This window comes from Falco naumanni, chromosome Z, assembly GCF_017639655.2.
Source record: "Falco naumanni isolate bFalNau1 chromosome Z, bFalNau1.pat, whole genome shotgun sequence".
NCBI lineage: Eukaryota > Metazoa > Chordata > Aves > Falconiformes > Falconidae > Falco > Falco naumanni.
Window position 1 is genome coordinate 38,116,045 of NC_054080.1, and position 12,743 is coordinate 38,128,787.

Sequence of the window (12,743 nt, forward strand, 5' to 3'; positions counted from 1 at the left end):
TCTGAAGCCCTGCATTTCTACCATATTTCACTGTCTTTTCAGACAGCTGTTATGTAAACTAATAGGACTCTGACTACCATACAGTAGTCACTGATGTACAGCAAAGATTGGCAGTATAGAAAAGGTCTAATACATAACCCCTTCTCTTAAATTCCAGTTGAAATAAGAATCAGAGCCAGCAATATCACAATCTAGTATAAAGAGCTTGCAGAAAAACAGGGTTTAAAGATAAGCTGCTCAGACACAGGAAGTGATGAAAATAATTCCCGTATGTTATGTGTCCATCTGTCTTAGGAGGGAAGTTTCAGAGTGTGTATATCAGCAGACTCTTCTCTTTCTTTTCTTCATTTGTTGTACTTCACACCTCTGTATTGACTCTTTCAATGCACCATTGGCCTTTTCTGAATCTCTCTATCTTAACAATAGGACATTTATAGTAGTAAATACTTTAGAATGTTTTATTATTATTTATATTAAATTAAGTACTTATTCTAAAATCTCTGCTTTCATTAAGAGAACTGTTCTCTTTGAAGTAAATGGCAAAATTCTAGAACAAGTAGAATCATGCCCAAATCAATCATCCAACGCTAATTTCTGGTTTTATATGTTAATAATGGGAAGTTTTTGTACACCTCAAATTAAAAAGCAATAACCTCATTATCTAAGTTTAGCTCAATTTAACTGTGAAACTGCTAAAAATAAAACACCATCTCTTTTTGTGTTAGGTCCTTTTCAGCAATGTCTATCAAAAATTAATGCAATTACTTCTTCCCCCTCTCCCTCCATTCAGTATAACTTGGTGTCATTATTTCAGCCTACACAAATAATATTTATAAACAGTGTCTAAGGTACAACTTTGGTAACCGCTCAGGCAGCTCCTGCTTTGCTAAAATTGATATCCCGCTGTGGTCTGCTTTTCATTTCTGTGAGCCACCAGGAGCGTGGCCAAGGATTTTAGCTCTGGGCTGCAGACTGCCAGAGCTCACCCCAGCACACAGAAGCCTGACCCCAGCAGTGCGGCGCCCGGGATGCTGTGCTTTCAGGAGGGGTGCTCTACCCAGGTGCACAGCGTGGGCTCACCTGCAGGCTGTGAACTGTGACCTGCATAGCCAGAGCATGCCAGAAACGGCATCACCAAGGCAGACCTGGGTCGGCTAAATACCTCCTCAGATCTTGCCACTCGTTCTCCTCCAACAAGGCAGGCCTGTTTCCTCTCATTTTGCACAATTCCTTTGTTAGCTTTCCAGCATCTTTGGGAAAGAGGAAGTGCAGGCTGGGAGTATTTCTTCAACTACACAGTTCATGGTTTCATTCAGGCCAATTAAGTTTGGATTTCTTAAATGCCCAACATGCTCAGCTCCAAGGCTCTTAACTCAGACCTGTCTGCAGATGAAGAGGTCACAAAGAAGCATCAGGCAAAAATATCATGGCCATAATGCAGGGTACCTTTGAGGGAGGTATGCAGGAGCAAAGCTCCTGTTTAGATGTTTTCTAACAGACAGCCAGAGTATTTTTATCTCCTTCCTCTCTTACAAGGTAATAAAACATTATAACTTCTCCAGACATTGTGTGGGCAATTACCTTCAAACAATACTTTGGAAATAGAGTGGGAAGGGGAAGCCTTAGAAAAGATGTAAATCCCAACTCATATTTTATTAAGGAAAGAGAAATATTGCGCATATCAGAGTGCTGAGCCACCTGAACTACCACCAGCTACCAAAGATCACGTTTTCCCTAACTGGGTCACAGCATACTTGGCAATACAGTCACTTGCAAAGCCTAAAGATGCTGCAAATTATTACCTGCTTGCGCTGCTTGACAGGAATAGATAATTCTCCTTTGCACAACATACCACTTACAATCTTAATAGAAATCACCCCTCTGAAAAGCCTAATATGTTCAGTTTGCTCTTATTTCTTCCAGTCACTGACCCAGCTTTGGAGTAGAACAGCACTTTTTTGAACTCAAGTGAGTTTTTGGAACCAGGACTGTGAGTCCTTCTGAAGACACCAACAGAGACTGCAAGACAGCATCTGAGAAGGGTTGTGCTTGCGACAGAGTGGGAGGCAGCATCTCACCTGGCACGCCCAGTTCCAACACCAGCCCACCCAGCAGCCACATCTCACCTGCTGTGGTGGCCGCCCCACAGGCTCACCTCAGGGAGAGCAATCCTGCTTTCCAAAGCTTGCAGAGCTCAACCTTCCCACCCCCAGAAAACACCAGCACAGGCAAGGGCTGTGCTGGAAAGGAGTGTCAGATCTAGCAGTCACGACTGTTGCACCAGGAATGTCTTTGGGAAAAGAGTGCTGGAGGTGCTAAACATCAGCTAAGGGAGACCCATATTTTAACAGCACACACACACTGACCAGAAAACCCTTCTGAGAGCAGGAGTAGCTCTTCACTGTGTGGCAGACCTTCATTTCATGCAAAGCAGTGGCACGCCACTGGTTTGAGACATGGTTCACCACTTACACAAGGTGAGGGTCTGGCCTCACCCATCTGCAGCATTCCCCCCGTGCCGCCCCCAATGTCAGTCACAACAGGAGCTTTTGTATGGGGCATATGCACAAGGGATTGAAATTGAAAACAAGAAGCAAGTGTTCCTCTGGAAAAAAATTTCATGGTTACCAGAACACAGCGATTGTTTCCTAGTTTTCTGAGCAATTTGACAAATCACTCTACACCATTTTTCATCAAAGGTATTTACTAATTGTCCACACATTTTCAAATTGGTAACCTTATCCATTACCCATATGCCAAGCATCAGACTGTGGCAGCTGGTTGGAAAACAATTTAATCTGTTTCAGACAACTTAAAATCCATGGCTTACAATTGTATAAAGGTACAGCCAGGCAAAATGTCACCAAAATGTTAACATCAAGGCAAATGGGTTGTCAGATGCCATCAATAACTCCTCAAGTTTCCAGGACACACTCCAAGGAAATCCCTTGTTTGTGTGATGTCATTCCATACCAGAGCATATTGGCACCAGGGCACCTCACGTGAAATGTGAGCCCCCTCCAAAGCATCTCCTGGAAAAACCTGTGCTTCTTTTCAAGCTGATGTGAATATTGTACAGCATATGTGGTGGTTAATGGATTGATCATAAGAAGTCAATGCAGTCAGGCAGCAAACAGCTAGAGACCACCCAAAGGCAGAGGGAGGACAGCTGCTTTTGCAGGAGGCCCAGACTGAAGGGCTGAATTACCACTATAACACTTGTTTTTCGTGCTGCTAAAGTAATTACTCCATTTCAAAGTCAGTGCCCAGGGTGGCACTGGCTTTACTTTATCTGTTTCCTCTAACCTATATATGCAACACTTGCCCTGCTAGAGATGAGCCCATTCCAGCTTCTCCTTTGGGTGGCAGCTATTAGCAAGAGCTTCAGAAGGATGTACAAGAATTCCCACAGCCTGTAGTCTGATAGCAGCTTGCTTGTAGAAAAACCCATTCTTCATTACCAAGCATCTAGAATTTGGTTTATTACAGGATTTATTTTTTGACAGCTCTGCTAGAATTGTTATTGTCCATCTTGTTGTCTAACTCCAAACACACACTTTGTACTCTTCACACTCAAACTTACCAGTGCATCCGAAACTAAACAGTTAATTATTTTATTTTTTCCTTCATCTTTGAATCTCCAGACTCCCCCTTTCGGTTCCCTTTACCTAGTGGAAATCTAAAATGTTGCACTGTGTAACTCTCTTGTTCCCTTTTACAGAATTTCATGCTCTATGTGATATTAAAGTCATGAACAACTAAATTTTCCAGTAGCACTACTACATGCCAATAGCATGAAGATCTTGAAAGCTCGATAAGTGCTCTGACCAGGAACAGAGGCAGAAGTTAAAATCTTGAAAAGTTCACTAACCAATGGTGTGGAAAATACACCAAAATAGGGCAATTAAAAATTATCATATATGTTTATTCACAAAACGTATTTTGTTTTGAAGATTCTCACTTTTCATTTATATCTTAAGTGTCAAAATATGTAATTTATAAAATGTAAAAACCGTATGCTTTAAAAAGTTCTTAGCTTTAAAAAAAAACTAAAATAAACATTTTAAACACACAGATCATTGGAACAAGCCTGTCCTTGAAAGCAATTTCATTTTCCTAAAAGAGTCCTCTCTAGTGAAAAAAGTCAGCATTTGTCTTTTTCAAGTTTACAAGATTTGGCTCTCCCTCCACTAGCTTGGCAGGATATTAATGTCTTCAAAAATACCTAGTCTTTTCATATTTACAAATGTTATCTATCATTTTATCTAGAGTTTTTGGGCTTTCCAAACCACTATGGCTTAACCTTGCCCAGGTGAATGATTTCTATGAATATTCTGCTGAAACTTGCATCCTCCATCCCTGCCTTGCGATTTGCCTCCAGTTGCTATGGCTGAAATTTAGGTTGGAAACTCTTTGCAGGATCTGAGCTTCCCTGTCCGGCCCCAGCCCAGCCTCAGTGAGGGAGCTGCACAACCCCCCATGGCCACCACCTCCTCATGCACCCACCGCTGTTAATGGGGATATGACTCACCTCTTCAACAGCCTTGATAAATGTGTATCTGGTGGTGTGTGTAAAGTGTTGAGGTTTCCCCTCAGCAGTATAAAATAGCAAAATATTGTTCTTGTTGTTCTTATAGTAAATAACAAAGATAAAACATTTCAGGTTATTCTTTGAACCTTATTGTTATACTCCACTGGATAACTTCCAAAATAATTGTGGAGTTGTGATTTTCTATTCATCTGAAGATTTCACACTTTCTTTTTTCTCCTTTAAAAATCTCTTTCAGGGCACATGTTTGCTGTTCCTCCTTTCAGCCTGCAGCTAGCCTATTCTTTCCACAGCTTGAAGTCCTTCAAGTTCTCAATTCTCTTCCTGGACTTCCCCAAACTCCTACAAGAACTATGATGCCAACTAACATTAAGAAGAAAACAGGACATTAACCGTGGTAGACTGCAGTTCCCACCATGCCATCTGTTCTTTCAAGTCCCACAGCTCTCAGCCGGGAATCAGCTTTTGAGTGGATTGAGCACCGGTGATTCATGAGACACTTTGGGTTTCCCAGCCCTGACAGCCCAGCTGCTGGGAAGGGTATGTGTGAACTTGGAGATGTTTAGGGAGGATGACTCGGAGCTGCAGGAGGGCCAGACCTGAGGCTGATGCTCAGCCCTGCCAGTCCCCACACAGAAGACATTGCACAGCATGATTCAGCACAGTCCTGCTCTCCTTCAGTGTGTGCTGCTGTTACATCTCCAGGCTCATGTGATCCTGATGCAATTCCAATTATATCACCCACATCATGTAACAGCTCAGCAAAATGACCTAAGATAACAGTAAACAGAGCTCAAGAAAAAAAGCAGTTTTCCAGTTTTAGTCACCCATAAGGAACTTTTGAGGTTAACTTAGAGCTTACCAGGACAACTCCCTTGTGCAAGCCAGGTTATGCAATTGCTTTGTGATAGTAAGGGTATGCAACTATTGACCTCCACTCTTACTTACATGTTCTTTGCATTGTATTCTTTGTTTTTTAGTTTAAACTTATCTGAGGGGAGGTTGGGGAGATAAAAGAGGTTTAGGGTTAACCCCACTGCTGCAGCCCTCACACTGCAGTGGGACTGTCTCCCTCCACGGTCTGTTCAGAACTGAACTTCAATGTTATGACCTGGAAAATGAAGCAGATTGGGTTAGGTCTCTCCATAGATCATAAAAAGTCCTTGCAGTATAGATTAATTTCAATAATTTGCATATTCTTGTCTGCATATTCCTTTTTTTTTTTTTCATTTTTGGTTGTAAGCCACAAGCCTATACCATAAATGAACCTCTTTTCATCACTGGGCTTTGGACCATGCTTGATAACAAGTTAAGATCAGGAAGTGCAAAGTTGCTGCATGTTTTAAAGTCACCTCAAAAACAAAACATCTTGGCGTCCTAGATCAATTATTGCTCATTTTACTCACAAGAGCAAAGTCATACATTTCAAAGCAATTAATTGTACCAATAAGATTTACAGGCTTTGACAAGAGTTTGTTTAATGAATGACAACTTAGACAAAACTCTCCCTCGGTTTGCTGCATCTCATGCTGCAATCACACCTAAGATAAATTATCTCGCTTAGCTAATATACATCACTTATTACTATGCCTGAGATGAAAACAGAAGCTTTACACATGCACTAGGCCACACCTACCCCAAGCACCCCTATGACTGCATGACTGCAACAGCTTGTAAACAAAACCATAACCATCTTCAAGACATTAAATGTGTTCATTGAGTTGACAGGAAATGTATCTTCAGAACAACTTCACTTGACAATAGCCTTCATGGGGCTAATTAGCTATCCTTTCCACTAGATGTAACAATTCCCTTGCAGATTTTCCAATTAAATCTTTGCTCTTTGGAAGAGTATTAGCAGAGCAAAGATTTCCTCAAAGCGAGCCTACTGGAAGCTTGCCAGTGACCTTATCCTAGCTGTCAGCCGAACCAAGGACTATGTAACACATCATGCAATCCAGGCAAAATCACCCTCGCGGCTGCTCACAAAGAAGGAGAAGCCCTGATAAGGGTAAAAGTCATGAAGAAAACACCTGCAGTTCCTTACTGGTTAATAGATCCTTTTTTATCTTTTTTCCTAAGAGCAGACAGAGATGCAGGAAAAGTGTCAGACTTGGAACAGACAGGAACTTGCTGTTTTTACACACAGAAGCTAGCTGAGATTTAAATTCAGCATAAATAAATGTGGCCCTGCCCACTCTGATCTCCTGGCCAGAGCCAGAGGGGGGGGGAGAGCTATCGCAGGTGTAGCACATCTTGGAAAACTGACTGAGTCAGTCTCAACATTTTGTCCACTAATAAAGAAAAAAGAAATAAATATATCCAGCTGTCTCAGCCTAGTGCAAGTGTTCATGAGTAACAGCCAAAAGCATACAACTCAGATAGGATAAGCAACCAGGCTAGTTTCAGAAGTAATTCTCTGATAGTCTATGAAAGGTTGACCCCTGCTTTTATCTAGGGCTTTTAATCACTAGACCTGCAAACTCCACAGTGTTTTGATGACCTAGGGAAAAAGCAGCCTAACTTTTCAGAACATCTTAGCCAACATTTGGCACCTTTTCTATGTGTGCTTTTTGCTGAAACTTAGGAATAATGTAGCAACGTAAGTATTAAATGCTCTCTCTGTACATACAGTGAAATTTCTAGTTTATCTTGAACATAGTAATGAGAAAATTTACTATTCACACCTCTGAGCACACATTATGGTATACATATTTTCTTATCCATGTCTTTCTATAGGTATACATAAAGCAGTAGACTGTTCTTGCTGTACCATGTAGTCAATAGGGAACCTCAAGCAAACGACCAATTGCAGAGTGCAAATTCTCATAGTTGTGTGGTGTACATGTAGTCCTCAAACAGGGAAAGAGGACCATTAAGTAGATAAACAAAAGATTTCTGAACAAGCGTCTATCTCTTTCACTTTTCTTAGAAGCCGTAGCGTAGGACAATTCTTAGCATAGGAAAAAGGACCATGAGGCATGTCAAAACAAGTTGACAGTGATGGAGGCTATCCATAATGCAGAAAGTGTGTATATTGATCTGTGAATCCACAGCTGTCATCTCCAGTATAGATTTTTGGTTCATTTGTTTTAATTCTATTCCAGGGGATCCTTCTGAACTCTCTCTTCTTCCAGGGGTAAAGGTATTTGTAACATTCTTAAATACACTGAGTGATGGCTCATCCTTCTCAGGATGTTAGTACACTCAGCTAATTGACTCATGCCGGTAGTAAGACTTCTCTAGTAGTAAAGCTTATTTTGCTTTATTTGAGCAAATGCTTATATTGCTACTTTCAAGTACCTACTACCATGGTAGCTCATTTTCTAGCAAAAGTAGGCCTGAAGAACAGATTAATTCCTTCTTTTCTGAAGCTACTTTCTACACACTTGAGGGTCGTTATCAGATTTCATTTCAGTCTTCTTTTCCCACTCAATATGACTTTCCAGTTCTTTGAATTTGATCTCACAGGTGATATTTTCTAGACTTTTGATCCTTCTCATTGGTTTACTTCGGATTTTATATAGATACTTACCTATTTCTGAGAGTCCAGTGTCCAAATCAGGACACGGCACCTGTTCACCTCTTCAACACCGGTTGAAACAGCTGTCATGCATCTTGCAGATGTCAGATCTGGTCAGATATCTCTTGTGTCATGTTTATCTTTTACACAACAGAATAACATTGCGGCCTCACCTTCAGTGTGTGATCTGCTATAATTTCTAGGACCCATTCCCACAGAATTACTATTAACTTTGGTTTTTTCCATCCTAGATTTATTCCACCTGACTACTTCCACATCTTCTCTGACCCTGGTGCCCTTACTGGATTGCATCTTATTTTTCAAATCTGTACCCAGTGTGCCATGATCTTCTCAAGCTCTAATCCTGTGATTTAGTGCAACTCTGGCTCTTCTCAGTGGAGTGCTACGTGAACATATCCAGTATGCTCTCTACTCCACTTTACAAGTAATTCAGAGAAATATTGAATAGACCGTAAAGTAGGACAGGCTGCGGCAAAATCACATCCTCCTGGCTCAACACAAAGCAGCTAATTAGTAAGTCTTGAACCTGGCTTTTCATCATCTGAGCACTCACTTTGGAGTATTTTTGGCAGATTCTAACCCCTCAGGTTGTCTATCTGGATGTCAGCTGGGTGTCAAGCAGCCCTACCAAGATCAAGAGCCGACAGCTGTGCACAAGGCCTGTCACCCTGTCAGGGCAGGACATTAGGCAGATTTGGCATCATTTGTCCTGAGCAAATTCATTTTGGCTGCTACTTATCCCCATATTTATCTTAGTGTTTTCAAACAGTTTGAGTGTTTGTTCCAGTATTTTTCTGGGAATTGGAATTATAATCCAAGCCAATAATTCCAGTCTCCTCCTCTTTCTCTGCTTTAAACCTATGTGCCATCATTACCTGTTACAGTTCCGTGCCTTCCTGCAGTGAATACAGACATTCCCAAAGGTGATGTCTCTGCACCGGCCTCAGTCATTTCTCCAAGTTCAGGTCAGATCCAGACAAACTGGAAATCTCTGCCTCAGCTAAATATTCTCTATTTCAGTCTGTCCTCGACTCTTACTTCTCTACTGCTGAGTCAGCTGGCCTTTCTCGTAAAGAGTGACTGCTAACAAGCATCAAACAGCTTTCTCAGCACCATCTAACTTTTCCTGCCCATCCAGTCAGAGATAACAGCTTCTCTCACTTTGCCTCTGACTAGCGCTGCCTTTACAGAAGGCTGCTCAGTACTCTCTCTTATCTCAGTCCATGTCTTGACCATCTTTAATTCATGCCTACCTTTTCATGCTTTTTGCTCATATCCATTCTTACTAGCCTGAACAAGTTTGCATCTCTTATATATCCCCTTTTATTATAAAGATTTAGATGATCTGCTTGCTACTTTCTAACCTCCCACTCAGGCATATAGGTTGAACCCACGCCTTCAACATACTTCCCTTACAGGACTACCAGCTCTCCTGAATATTTCCTTTTTCCCCTTTAAACACATTTCCTATGGGAACTTTTCTGTATATATTCCATGTTCACTATTGTCTGGTTTTCTAAAAGTCTGTTGATTTTGCCTTCTTCTTCTGCCTCTCCCATAAGTTAGTCTTATGCTGACCATTCTCACCCAAAATGCTGCCATGTTCATGTCCTCCAATAGTTCCTCCCTCCTGATTGCAATCACATCTAAAAAAGCCATCCCTTTGGGTGCTTTTTCTGTCTTTCACATCAAGAAGTCCTCAGACACAGAATATAGTTAATGGTGCTATAATCTATACCCCACTATATTTCAGTGAATTGGTTCTTATCCCTTCCACATCAGCGCCCACTCACCCCACAATGCACACCACACAAAAGGCATTTCAGCATCTCACCATGCAAAAATTTTCCCATTAACTTCAGGATATTTCTAAACACATATTAGTCTGAAATAGTCAAATTAGCCTTATTACATTTCTGTTCTTTATACATACCTACTGACCCAAATTTGGCTGTTTTTTAGGCCATCATTGAGACAAATAGCTTTGCCTTCAAAGGCATTGAGCTGTGAGTATCAACAACATGAGCAGAGATTGGAGAGTTATTTGCACACCTGTACCCTTTGGCATGGCCATGACTGTTACTCACTAAAAGCTGCAAAAATGAGGTGTCTATGAGACTACAGTTCTCAAAGTTACTTTTTCCATGTACTTGTGGGATACACTAGTGAACCAGAGTGTAAAAATCAAGCTAAGTGACACGATCACAAGTCTGTGCATCTCACAGGAGTGCTTAAGCCTGTGTACATGTATTTCCTCTCCTTCTGATGTGGTTAGGAGCTTTAAAGCTGCGCCTTCTGACTGACTGTCTCGTTAAGCATTAATCAATTGGAAACAGACCTGATGCTGCAAAGTGAGTTCTCATTTGCAAACCTCAGTCTACTTGAAATGCATTGTGCTTTCCTAGGAGAGTGCTGGATAAACAGACTTCATACACAGCCTGAAAACAGCTCTAGTGCACTTCTGAAAACAAGTTAGCATAGAGGGGCCAACTCTCAGGTTTAATAATAGGAAACATGTTAATATTCTCACTTGATGTAGAGCACTTACAGTAGCAATGCAAGCACATAGTCATAACATCACAAACAGCTCTAGTGCACTTCTGAAAACAAGGAGATTGAGATCTCCTCCCTCCCTGCAAATAGGGAATTAAAAGTTGCAGCATCAGAAACAGCAAATTCATGTGCTGTGGTAAGACTTTAAGGAATATATTCATAGGGTGTCATGGTTTAACCAGAAAGTCCTTGACTTAAGGTAAGCACTACTTACCAACAACTAAAACATCAGTGTGTTATCAACATTATTCTCATACTAAATGCAAAACACAGCACTGTACCTACTAAGAAAATATCTCAGAAAGAAAATAACTCTACCCTGGCCAAAACTGGGGCATATGGTAATTTTTCTTCAACATAAAAAGTGGTGAGTTTTTGGCTAACAATAAGCAAACATCAAATTATTCCAGTTTGCGTATTTTCATTCTTCAAAAAAACCACTAGCCTGCCATTTCTATTTTTTGTTAGTACTGTTCTGCACATGTGCTAAAATTTACCATCTACCTCAAACATCACGGTGGATCTCATGAGAAAAATAAATCTAGTTGCCAAGAGTGGGTGATATTTGTGAGATTATTTTAAACTCAAAAACAAGTAAATTGCTTTTTTTTTTGTCACCTTCAGATTTACAAGAGGACCTATTTATAATGAATCACTCATGCACCACAGGTTGGGTTTTGCTAGATAGCTTTCATGTTCTTTTGCTATTTATATTTAGCTGTCATGCATTTATTTCCAGAATAATCTTAAACAAACGTCACTTGGTTTGTAGCCATCCCCCTTTGGACTATAGAAAAACTGACAGGCTAAGCAAAATATCAAGGCTTTACAATATTTCAGTTGTCTAAATAGCTGCCCCTTTTCTCTGAATACTGAAGCAATGGCTGGCCAGTACCCCCTCAGAAGGGTAGAAAATTAAAAGTGCCAGGTACAATAGCTGGCCATTCCCAGCAGGGGGATAGTCCAGCATCCCTGGCAACTGAGTGGAAACTGCATGTCCAGGCCTCAGAAACTCCACCAGTGAGCTGAAGCATTCCGCAGAATTCTGAGGTGCCTCAGAAATGGAGCGAAAGAGGCAGCTTCTCCATGGAAGGCACCGGCCAGGCTGGCCATGGCGTACAGGTAACACGTGGCAGGCTTGTCCTCAGCACTACCATCTGGCGTCATGCAGCAGCAAGGGAATTTAGACAATTAATGAATGAGAACTTCCTTTAAAGGTTCCTGTAGCACTTTTTTCTTCTCCAGCAAAAGTAAGTTTATTAACTCCAGTGACCTGGCCAGAGGCCAGTTTCAAAACTACCCTGTCATCTGACTACTGTTCTCCCTGCAGAGTCAACCACATGCAGAAAACTTCTTCATTTCATGCTCTAGACCCTGACCCTGGAAAGATATCTGCCTGAGCAGATGCTGGTGTTGCACTGGGAACTAATGAGGTACACAGAGCATGGCACAGATGTGAGGACCCACAAGGGATGGTTTTCTTTCAGAGGTAAGGTACGCAGCTGCTGCATGAGGCACCTATGTCGTGTTCCCTTAAGTGTTCACGGTGGTCATCTTTTGTCCTCAAAAGGACTGCATTTCATTGCTGGATAAGTTGATTCCTTTGCAATAATTCTGATAAACATCCCTGCAAATCAGGGGCATCACCTTTCTCTTTGGCAATGGCAGTACTAAAAACACTCTGCTGTGCTTACACTGACTACACATTCTTCAAGACAAAAGATTTTACATGCAAAAATTGATGTATTCACTTCTTTTACTACAACAACTTTAACTCCTGCACATTAGGATTCATGTGAGTTTAGAGAGCTGTACCAAGAGCAATGTTTGATCTCAGGGCTCTCCCCTGTCCCACTGCAGCACCAGGTACAGCGCACCCCCAGGGACCGGGGCAGGCATCCCAAAGCTTGCAGCAGAATGATCCAGGAGCCAGTACAGGGAGTACTGGTTTAGAGGCATGTATCTAAGATGTTCCTGGGGGGGTTTCTGATCATTAACCATCAGATTAAGGGACTCACCAGTGAAATCAATGTCATGGAACACAGGTGTCTTATAGGCAAAAGGGAATGCGTACACAGGCATTTTTTTACAAATGCT